The sequence below is a fragment of the Mandrillus leucophaeus genome, unplaced genomic scaffold, assembly GCF_000951045.1.
Source record: "Mandrillus leucophaeus isolate KB7577 unplaced genomic scaffold, Mleu.le_1.0 Scaffold37, whole genome shotgun sequence".
NCBI classification, from domain to species: domain Eukaryota; kingdom Metazoa; phylum Chordata; class Mammalia; order Primates; family Cercopithecidae; genus Mandrillus; species Mandrillus leucophaeus.
In genome coordinates, this window is record NW_012103920.1 from 6384072 (window position 1) to 6395354 (window position 11283).

Sequence of the window (11283 nt, forward strand, 5' to 3'; positions counted from 1 at the left end):
TAGGCCAGGCGCAGTGGCTCACACCTGTAATCCCAGCACTTTGGGAGGCCGAGGCGGGTGGATCACGAGGTCAGGAGATCAAGGCCATCCTGGCTAACATGGTGAAACCCCATCTCTACTAAAAATAACAAAAAAATTAGCCAGGCGTGGTGGCACACGCTTGTAGTCCCAGCTACTCAGGAGGCTGAGGCAGGAGAATGGTATGAACCCGGGAGGCGGAGCTTGCAGTGAGCAGAGATTGCACCACTGCACTCCAGCCTGGGCAGCGACACAGCTGACTGAGTTTCAAAAAAAAAAAAAAAAAACAGTTTAAATTCAAGGTTGAATTTTTAAAAGTTATTGTTCTCTGTCCCCTTTCCAATTCCCTCCCTTTCTCTCTCCTACTTTTGTTTTATTTTGAGATGGAGTCTCACTGTCACCCAGACTGGAGCGTACTGGCACTATCTCGGCTCACTGCAACCTCTGCCTCCCGGGTTCAAGCAATTATCCCGCCTCAGTCTCCCAAATAGCTGGGATTACAGGCGCCCGCCACCACGCCCGGCTAATTTTTGTACTTTTAGTAGAGACAGGGTTTCACCACATTGGCCAGGCTGGTCTCAAACACCTGACGAGGTGGGTGATCCACCCACCTCGGCCTCCCAAAGTGCTGAGATTATAGGCATGAGCCACTGCACCCAGCCTCACTCCTAGTTTTATTATAGAATATCAATCTTCAGTCCTCAGCAAAGCCTTTGCCATTGCATTTGTTTTTCCTTCTCCACGGAATATACACCCCTCTCTGGAAGTTAGGATCTTGCATGGAGAATAGAAAACACTGGAGTTCAGCAAGCAATGAAGCTTCCTCCAAGTGTTTCTTTTTTTTTTTTTTTAAAGAGCTCTTATCTACCTATACCTGATACCAAATGCCTGAGTCTTATTTTAGTGTTTTGAAGTCAACATACGCTTTCCTGGCAGGGCACAGTGGCTCACGCCTGTAACCCCAGCAATTTGGGAGGCAAAGGCAGACGGATCACCTGAGGTTGGGAGTTCAAGACCAGGCTGGCCAACATAGACAAACCCTGTCTCTACTAAAAATACAAAATTAGCCAGACGTGATGGCACATGCCTGTAACCCCAGCTACTCAGGAGGCTGAAGCAGGAGAATCGCTTGAACCCAGGAGGCGGAGGTTGCAGTGAGCTGAGATTACACCATTGCACTCCAGCCTGGGTGACAAGAGGAAAACTCCATCTCAAAGTAAAAAATATATATTATATATGTTTATATGTTAGGGAAGCATATATATATTTATATATTTTTTATATATTTATATATATTTATATATTTTTATATGAATATATATTTCTGTATTTGTATATGAATATATTTGTATATGTATATATGTATATTTGTATATGAATAAACATAAATATATTTGTATATGAATAAATATATTTATATATTTGTATATGAATATATATTTCTATACTTGTATATGAATATATATTTATTCATATATATATATGTATGCTTTCCTAATCACTTCTGGCCCATTTAAGCCATTCATTCTACATTGTTGTTCTTCAAGAAAGACTTGAGTGATAAGAATAAAAAGAGAAATATTCTCAAGCGATTTAATTCTCTTGTTTTTATCAAGGTTAATTAACTCTCTTATCTAGTTTCTGCCATGAAAATTATGTGTTAAAATGAGGCCTCAGTTTTTCCCATTTGCAAAACACTGAATTTGGGCACCATAATTTCCAGGGCTTTTTACTGTTTTAATAGTTGCAATTTCCAACTTATCCCAAGTTTTTCCTACAGAAAGTTATTTCCTATTAAAAGTATACTTATATTAGTGTTTAATTTTAAAAAAATGTGTGATGCCTTTTACTCTATCTTAGGTGCGGCCTGTACTTTGGTTTTCATTAGTACCGATTTTGGCCACAAAACAAGGTTAGGTATGATGAGATGAGGAAAATAATTTTCATGCATTAAAATATTCCTTAAGTACCTGTTATTTGCCAAAAGTTAGTATAAAAAACACTAGATAAGATGTGACCCTTTCTTTTACATACCTCTTGGTAGAGAGGCAGACTTTGTACTTTACAATAAAAATGCATCTTTTTATAACAGTATATACAAAATGCTCTAGAAAAACAAAAAGAAAATGATTAGTTCTGTTTATAGATTCAGAGAAGGTTCCACAAAGTTGGTTGCATTTGAGATGATTCTACAAGGAAGGACAGGAGATTTCTTGGTAGAAAAGAGGCAAAAACAATCAAGGCACAAGGAACAGCATGTTCCAAGTTATGGGCATCACAACTGGCTTCCAGAAACTCCCTTGATGACCTCCATCTCCTAGTATTCATGCCTTTGTGTAAGTTCCCTCTCACACTGAAAATAGCTGACCTCTATAACTTATATAATATTGCTGAAATAATTATGATTGCCAAGGCTAGGCCATAACAAACACTGGGCTTTGGCCTTGCTCCCTCTTGGACTTTAGACTCTGTAGGAAGCCAGCTACCATGCTGTGATGGTCCTCAAGCAGTCCATGAAGAAGAACTGAGGTTTCCTGACAACCACCGGGCTATGTGAAAAAGCCTTCCAGAAACAGATTCCCCAGTCCAGCCGAGTATTCAGATAACTACAGCCCCACCTCCCATCTTTCTTGCAGCCTGATGAGACCTTAAGCCAGAACCACACAGCTAACCATTTCTGAATTTCCATGCAATAAATGCATAATGTTATAAGCCACTATGTTTTCGGTTGATCTGTTACACAGCAATAAACAGCTAATATAGGTGGCATCTAAGTTTATGTCATGCTTTAACGTAAGAAGGGGGATAAAAAGGAGTGAGGTCTAAAGGGAAAGAGGAAGAAGATCATACTGGAAAAGTTTTGCAGTTGGAATGAATCACAATAACTATATTTTTAAAAAGCCATTGTTAATTTTGGCAATTAAGTGATACAGTCATACTTATGAGTTAGAAAATAAATGCCTAGACATGAGAGCATAATCTGAAGAAAGGTCCTGGCAAATATGGAATTAGGAATAAATTATAATGAAGTTTTTTTCTCTTGGATTCTTTGTGCCCATCTTAAGGTCTACCTTAAAAGTTGCAAGGAAATTTATAGATTCCCACCTCCTCTTCTCTATAGGACTGTCATCCACAGCCTGCTTGAGTGATTACTTTCTCGCCTCTGTTTCAGTAGCTCCATGGATGGGATTTCACCACCAGTTGGGTCAACCACCAACATGTTAATTTCAAGAGCTATATTACTCCCTATAATTATAAGAGACTACCAGACTGGATTTTAGGCTTGTCTTTTCCACTAAAGAACTGGTGACTCTGGGACTAGAATTTGTAAGATCAGTGTAGACTAGGACGGCATTTACAATGCTGGTGCCAGCTACTCATCTTCTTATTCTTTTGAGACAAGCATCATCTTCATCTTTATTATATCTGTAATAATGTAATTATTCTGAGCTCAATCTCAAGAGATACTTATTAGCTCTAGGCTGGGGTCTGAGAAATAGAGTAATTGAGACTATTTTTACCACCATCTCTCAACCTGGCTTTACAAAATTGAGCACTAGATGGTCAGGTGCGATGGCTCATGTCTGTAATCTCAGCACCTTGGGAGGCTGAGGTGGGTAGATCACCTAAGGTCAGTAGTTTGAGACCAGCCTGGCCAACATGGTGAAAACTGATCTCTACTAAAAATACAAAAATTAGCCGGGCGTGAAAATTAGCCGGGCATGGTGGTGGGCACCTGTAATCCCAGCTTCTTGAGTGGCTGAGGCACGAGAATCACTTGAACTTGGGAGGCAGAGGTTGCAGTGAGCCAAGATTGCACCACTGCACTCTATCCTGGGTGACAGAGTGAGACTATCTCAAAAAAAAAAAAAAAAAGAAAAAGAAAAAAATTGAGCACTATAATAATCTAAACTCATCTCGGTCTCCCTCTACTTGACTTTTTTTTTTTTTTTTTTTTTTTGCAGCTTTAGAAAGATTTGAAAGAGCATTGCATTGAAAGGAGAGGTTCAGTATTGATTCATAGTTTTTTGAATACTCCAGAGAACTTATACTGTGCCGGATCCCATGCCATTCCATGGGATAGCCCTCAAGTGGCCATCAATGGAGGACACTGAAAGGGTGCAGTCCCAGGATGTCTATCATGAAGATGAGGTCATGGCTAATCAAGACTTGGCTTAGACCAAGCCCTGGTAGAGGAAGCAGAAGAAGCAATCCAGCTTATATTAATGCCTTGCCTCTCCAGCCTAGGGTTACAACACTTGGCAACCATGAGAGCCTGTTAAGTAATTTGGAGGTCTATACAGTTGCTTAATCAGTGCGTTCAATCATCTGGGTTTTAATAACTTTTAATCATTCAGTGTATTATATGATCCCTGTAGATCCTGCCAAGACAATTTCATGAGAGAAGAAACACTAATGGAACCAAGACTAGAAGGTCACCTTGTACCCTGTTTTACAAAGGACCTTAAGCTTTAGTGTCACATTTACATTGGTATTATGCTAAACTTCGTCATGCATCTCATCATTAAAACTTTATTTCAGAATATGAAACATGAGGCTCTTTAAGCTTCAAAAGTATAGTAGAAAATGGGCTTCAAAGTCAGACTGACCTACCTTCAAATCATGAATTTGTTGGAACATCTAGAGTAAATGTGGCAAGGAATACACTGAACTGACAACCTCCAGCTGCAAGGCCTTCAGAACGCACCTCAGCTTCTGACCTCCCCCAGTGATGCTGGATACTGGAGTATGACTATTCTGCCCAGTTTCGGGCACTTCTAATGGGCATTTTTTTCCTCTGGAGATCCCTGTGGTATTGGCCAACACTTCCTCAGATGTGCATCATGTTTCTGTGGCTCTCCTTGCCAAATCCTGTGTCCTCATCTCTTTGTCCTTATATGCATCAGATCGATGTTGCAGTCTGAAGGATTTTGTGCTTAATTCTGGATCCTTCCTGCTTTATCTTTCAAAAGCATCACTTATGCAAACAATAAACCAAGTGCACTCCTGACTCTGTCTGGGTGTCTGCTTCCCAAAAGATCCAACTGACCACAGTAAGTTACTTATGCTCTGAGAGTCAATTTCTTCCTCTTTCAAATTGCATTGCTACCATATATATCATTCAAATGAGAAGAGGTTAAAGGAGGTAAAATGCCTGAAGTGTCCGGCTCATAGTAGATCATCATCAAGTTTTTTTGGGTTTCTTTCCTGCACTCAGCTCACTAGTAGGATCTTTCTTCCGGTTTTTGTTTTTTAACCACTTATATTAAAATAAGAACTATTCTTCACTTTCGTTCACCAACTATCATATTTCTAGAAGAGCATGTGCCAACATACAGAGTATGGGATGCTGGTAACACACGATTACATAAGAGTCTGTAAGCGTTTTGAGGGTGGGGCTTTGGGTTTTCCAAGTGCTATGATGAACGTAAATGCAGAGCATCTGAGGGGCACAGAACAGCGGCATCTCTCCTGTCAATAAAAACTACTCGGGATGAAAACACTTGGTTTGAATCTGGAAGAATGAGTATAAGTTCATCAATCGAAAAAATGGGTTGTCACCAGAAACAGGAGCACCCTTTGCCAATCCTCAAGGACACCAGAGAACAAGGGGGGCCAGAGAGAGCCAAGATTGCCCACAGATGTTTTAGGGCAAATTGTGGAGAAGAGAAACGGTGTTCCAGCTGAGCAGTCCTAAGAGAGGTTCATGCCTGGAGTTATCTGCTTCATTTCACAGAAGAAAGCTGAGTGGGACCCAGTGGGGGCAAAACACTTGGCCCCAGTTCACAGAGTAGTAAAGTCACTGAGCCGCCCTGAGACACAGCGCAGGTGTTTGATGCTCCTTTACCTGCAAGTACATGGACCCCTCTTCCCTAACAAGGGGGTTACTGATGTGATTCAGACACACCACAAATGGGTCCTAATTAGCTGATCCCACACGGCAACAGGGAGATAAGTGCAGTAAATAACCTCAAAAACAAGGCTTAAAGCTTTTTCTGGGGAGAGAGTCTGTATGCTCAATAGTTCAGGAAATTGGAGCTGCTTTAAAACACACGTTTGGAGCAACAGAAGCCAATGTACACGTTCACAACTTTCAGTTCCCCCAGATCAATTATACTTAAGTGATGTTAAGGGTCTGACAGAGCCACAAAAGCAAGAACAATCTTGAGCCTCCAAATGGAAGCTGAGCCTCGTGCCTTAATCTATGCCATTGTGTCTGACCCTAGTTGCAGGCCCAGGTCTGATTCTCATTGCTCTTGTGGATTTGAGTAAAATCCTTTATATAATGTAAATTAGGGTTTGTGTCAGTGCTCTTTATTTTAATATAAGAAAAAGAAACAAAACACCCAAATCCCTAGAATCCAGGCCACTGATCTAGTGGACACAAGGCTGCCTCAATAGTAACGGTATTTTCCCGAAGAATGAGGGTGACACTAGTGTTGGCATGAGGGGTGAAGTTCAGCCCCATTAAAAGAGCCAGATAGGTTTGGGCTGCTTCCAACCCCTGATGGTGTTCACTGGTGCAAGGAAATTAATGCAAACCATATAAGATCAGAGGATACAAGAGGCTGCAGGCCAGGCATGGTGGCTCATGCCTGTAATCCCAGCACTTTTGGAAGCCTGAGGCAGGCAGATCACCTGAGGTCAGCAGTTTGAGACCAGCCTGGCCAACATGGTGAATCTCCATCCCTACTAAAAATATAAAAATTAGCTGGGTGTGGTGGCATATACCCACAGTCCCAGCTAATTGGGAGGCTGAGGCAAGAGGATCTTGAACCTGGGAGGTGGAGGTTGCAGTATGCCAAGATCGCACCACGACAATTCAGCCTAGGTGACAGAGCAAGACTCTTCCCACCAAAAAAGGAGGCTACAGTGACAAACTGTGGAACCACTGCTGGATTAAAAGCAGGTACTAGATTACTGGATGCTATTTATCTAGAAAGAAACAACATCTCATGCTGGATAAAAACACAGAGACCAATCTAGCTTCACTCCCTTTGTTTCTAGATGGGGAAATGCACGCAGAATTAGAGTCCAAACTTTATGGTTTCCAGACCATCAGTCTTATTTGATTCCCCTACTTAGAAGACAATGAAAGGCTTCTGCTTCCAAGTTTTTCTTTCCATTTGGGTGGCAAAAATGGGATGCAGTACCTGAAAAAAAGACTGCCCAAGGAACAGAAGGAAAAAATGGCATTGGCAGCAATAAAAATGTTGCAAAGCACATTTTAGGTTTTGCAGATCATCTTCTTCGCTTATACAATGACAGGTATTTTACCCATGTGGCTCTATGTAAATGTAGGTCTGTCAGTTGCTCATGCCAGAGGGTTTAGAATTGACAAGTGAGCTTCTTATCAACAAAAGGAGCATTGCCCCTTATATGTGATGCTGAAACTACAGAAAGAAACATTGAACACAGGTGATGCGAGTAGAGAGAAAAACAGATTTTCAAAGTGGAAAAGGCTCTTAGGAGATCACCTAGTTCAGTATGTTCCAAAGAATATTCCAGGAGATGGTGATTTGCTATTATAGAGGGAAACTTTAGTTTAATCCAAATTAAACAAGTTTCTTTACTGCACGACTTCTCAGGGTCTTACTATAGTATACTCACTATACTTACTATAGTATGTATTGAAGATTTCCACAAAAAAGAATGTAAGATGCAAAGTTTCCCAGACTTGCATGTCCACTGAAACCCTTTTCATTTTGAGGGCAATCTCATGGGCCTAATGATTCTTGAAATATAAACTTTAAATGTTGATTTTCTCCAAAATCAGATGAAAACACAAAACAACATGCATGTGTATGTTCACTGCAGCACTATTTACAACAGCAAACACATGGAATCAACCCAAATGCCCATCAATGATAGACTGGATAAAGAAAATGTGGTACACATATACCATGGAATACTATGCAGCCATAAAAAGGAATGAGATCATATTCTTTGCAGGAACATGGATGGAGCCAGGCGCTGTTATCCTCAGCAAAGTAATGCAGGAACAGAAAACCAAACACTGCATGTTCTCACTTATAAGTGGAAGCTGAACTATGAGAACACATAGACATAGGGAGGGAACAACACACACTGGGGCCTGTGTGGGGGAGAGGGGCAGGGGGAGGGAGAGCATCAGGAAGAATAGCCAATTGATGCTGGGCTTAATACATAGGTGATGGAATGGTCTGTGCAGCAAACCACCATGGAACACTTTTACCTATGTAACAAACCCACACATCCTGCTCATATATCCGTGAACTTAAAAGTTGAAGAAAAAAAACCCAAAAAGGTCTGAAAGAAAAAGTTACTTTTCCCAGATCACAAAACTCAGTAACAGAACCAGGACTCGAACTCGAGTAGACCTCCAGGCTATAACCAAAGAACCAAATCCTGTTCTTGCTGCTATATTCCTAATACTGTATCTTTATCAATAAGTTATCAATAAGTAGTAAAGCAGTGACTAGTAAATAATTGGCAAGTGCTTTATCTACATTATCTTATATAAACTCAGTTAAAATCCCAAGGAAATACTTTATTTAGAAAGAATAGATATTTGTTACCCATTTTACAGATAAGGAAATGGAATCTTAACACAAATAGCCATTTGACCTTAGTCAAGTGGTAGTGCCAGAAAAGAGTGAATGGGACTGGGCACGACGGCTCACGCCTGTAATCCCAGCACTTTGGGGGGCCCAGGCAAGCGGATCACGAGGTCAGGAGTTCGAGACAAGCCTGGCCAATATGGTGAAACCCTGTCTCTACTAAAAATACAAAAATTAGCTGGGCATGGGAGAGGCTGAGGCAGAAGAATCACTCGAACCCAGGAGGCAGAGGTTGCAGTGAGCCAAGATCATGCCACTGCACTCCAGCCTGGGTGACAGAGCAAAACTCTGTCTCAAAAAAAAAAAAAAAAAAAAGAAAGAAAACAAAAGACAAAAGAGTGAATGATACAGAAGACACTTTCCACTACAGATATAAATGACTACCCACAGTAATTCCTGAAAAGAGGCACTACAGAGATAAAGGAAGGAAAATAAACTAACATGGCTTCCTTGTGGCTATGGCAGAGATTCCTCTATCAAACTTGAGCTGAAGACAGACCCTGACATTCACACCCAGACCCACTAGCTTCATAACTCAGCCCATGAGCAACACAGTTTGTGCACAGACAAGAAAAGCTATGCAGGTCTTGCAAGATAACCTCATTCTGAGCCTCTCTGATTAAACCCTGAGAGGTCGCATCCTGGCCACATAGCAGGCACTAGCCCAGCCCTCCCACGCTTCCAATGACTCTTGAAAGTTGCTCAAGTCTCTTCTGCCATCACAGAAATCTCATGTCTTCAGACTTCAAATTGTTTACCATCCTTGCCCTTAATTCTGTGTTCTAGTCTCTACTGTTTTGTTTTTTTTTTGAAACAGGGTCTCACTTTGTTGCCCACGCTGGAGTGCAGTGGCACGATCACAGCTCACTGAAGCCTTGCCCTCCTGGGCTCAGGCAGTTCTCCCACCTCAGCCTTCCAAGTAGCTGGAACTGTAGGTGCCTGCCACCATGTTCAGCTAATTTTTGTATTTTTTATACAGATGGGGGTTTTGCCATGTTGCCCAGGCTGGTCTCAAACTCCTGAGCTCAACTATCTACCCACCTTAGCCTCCCGAAGTGCTGGAATTGCAGGAATGAACCACTATACTCAGCCTGTGCTCTAGTCTCACCATAGAAATCTTCAGAATTTAAATTCAGAAGACCTGAAACTGGAACCAGGCTCTGGGCTTTACATGCTCTGTGACCTGGGATAGATCACGTGAGGGTTAAGAGCATCATTACTATCATCTTCACTTAAGTGCTTACTGTTGGCTTTTCCTACCATTATCAGTTTCAAGTTTCACAATAAACTACTAGGGCAGCTATTACTGTTCACTTTGTTTTTTTGAGACTAGGTCTCACTCTGTCGCCCAGGCTACAGTGCAGTGGCACGATCTCAGCTCACTGCAAACTCTGCCTCCTGGGTTCAAGCAATTCTCCTGCCTCAGCCACTGAAGTAGCTGGGATTACAGGCACGTGCTACTGCGTCCAGCTAATTTTTGTATTTTTAGTAGAGACAGGGTTTCACCACTTGGGCCAAGCTGGTTTCAAACTCCTTACCTTTAGTGATCCACCTGCCTCGACCTTCCAAAGTGCTAAGATTATAGGCGTGAGCGTCCATGCCCAGCCATTGTCCACATTTTATAAATCAGGCAATACGGCACAGATTTTAAATGTCTGACCTTTGGCAGACAGCAGAGACAGACTTTGAACATAAGCAGCCTGACCTCAGGGCCCAATGCTTAACCACCACTGACAACACTGCTGAGGCGCCAGGCATTGTTAGTGTGTGCAGGTGAGAATGAATTCTCCTCTGTTGTCACCAGCCTATGAAGTAGGTATTCTCATCCCCATTATAAGAAGACTGAGTCTCAAAGAGACTTGAGGTTTAAAAACGTGCTGAACGTCACACCACAAATGGGTGGTAGAGGTGGAATTGGCACTGAGAGCTGGATGTCCACAAAACCCAAGCTCTACTGACTCTGATTCTGAGGCTTCTAAGTCACAGTTTCCTTGTTTGCAGATGAAGGTAATAATAATGCCTCCCTCTCAATGACTGCAGTGAAGATCAAAGAAAATCACGGTATGTGAAAGATCTCATCAACTGTTTGCCCCATTGTGGCAACCTAGTCTCATCTTTATGCAAACCAAAATGAGGAGTCTCTCTGGCTGTGTGCCGTCTGCTGACTCTAGGTTCATGTGTTGGCTGGATGTTTAGAGTCACTCACCTAATTTTTTAGGGCCTTGTAAAATGTATGAGGTAATTTGTCTTTGTTAGTGAAAAGATTCAGCAATGAATCCACCCTGCAGCAATAATTAGCCCCAGGCCTGTCTGTCCCTAAGGGGATCCTTCCTATCTTAGCAAAATATAGGCAACCTGATGCTCAGGGGCATGTCATTTTACAGAGTCTAGCTGATCTAACACAAAATGCATTGAATCAACAGATCTTTATTCCTGCCACCTCAAAGAGACTCCAGTTCTCCCCAAAGCAAAACAAAGGTATCGTTTTTGCCAGCATTAAGGTTGATTAAATAACACAAATTCCGACTCATAACTATGAAGAATTGCTGGATTCTTGATTTGTATGTCTACAGTTGCTTCTTTGGGTTAAAGGAACAAAGAGGTACCCTTAGGAAGCGGAAGACACTTGTTATGCTTGGTATGGTTTCAGGAACATGCTTCTACT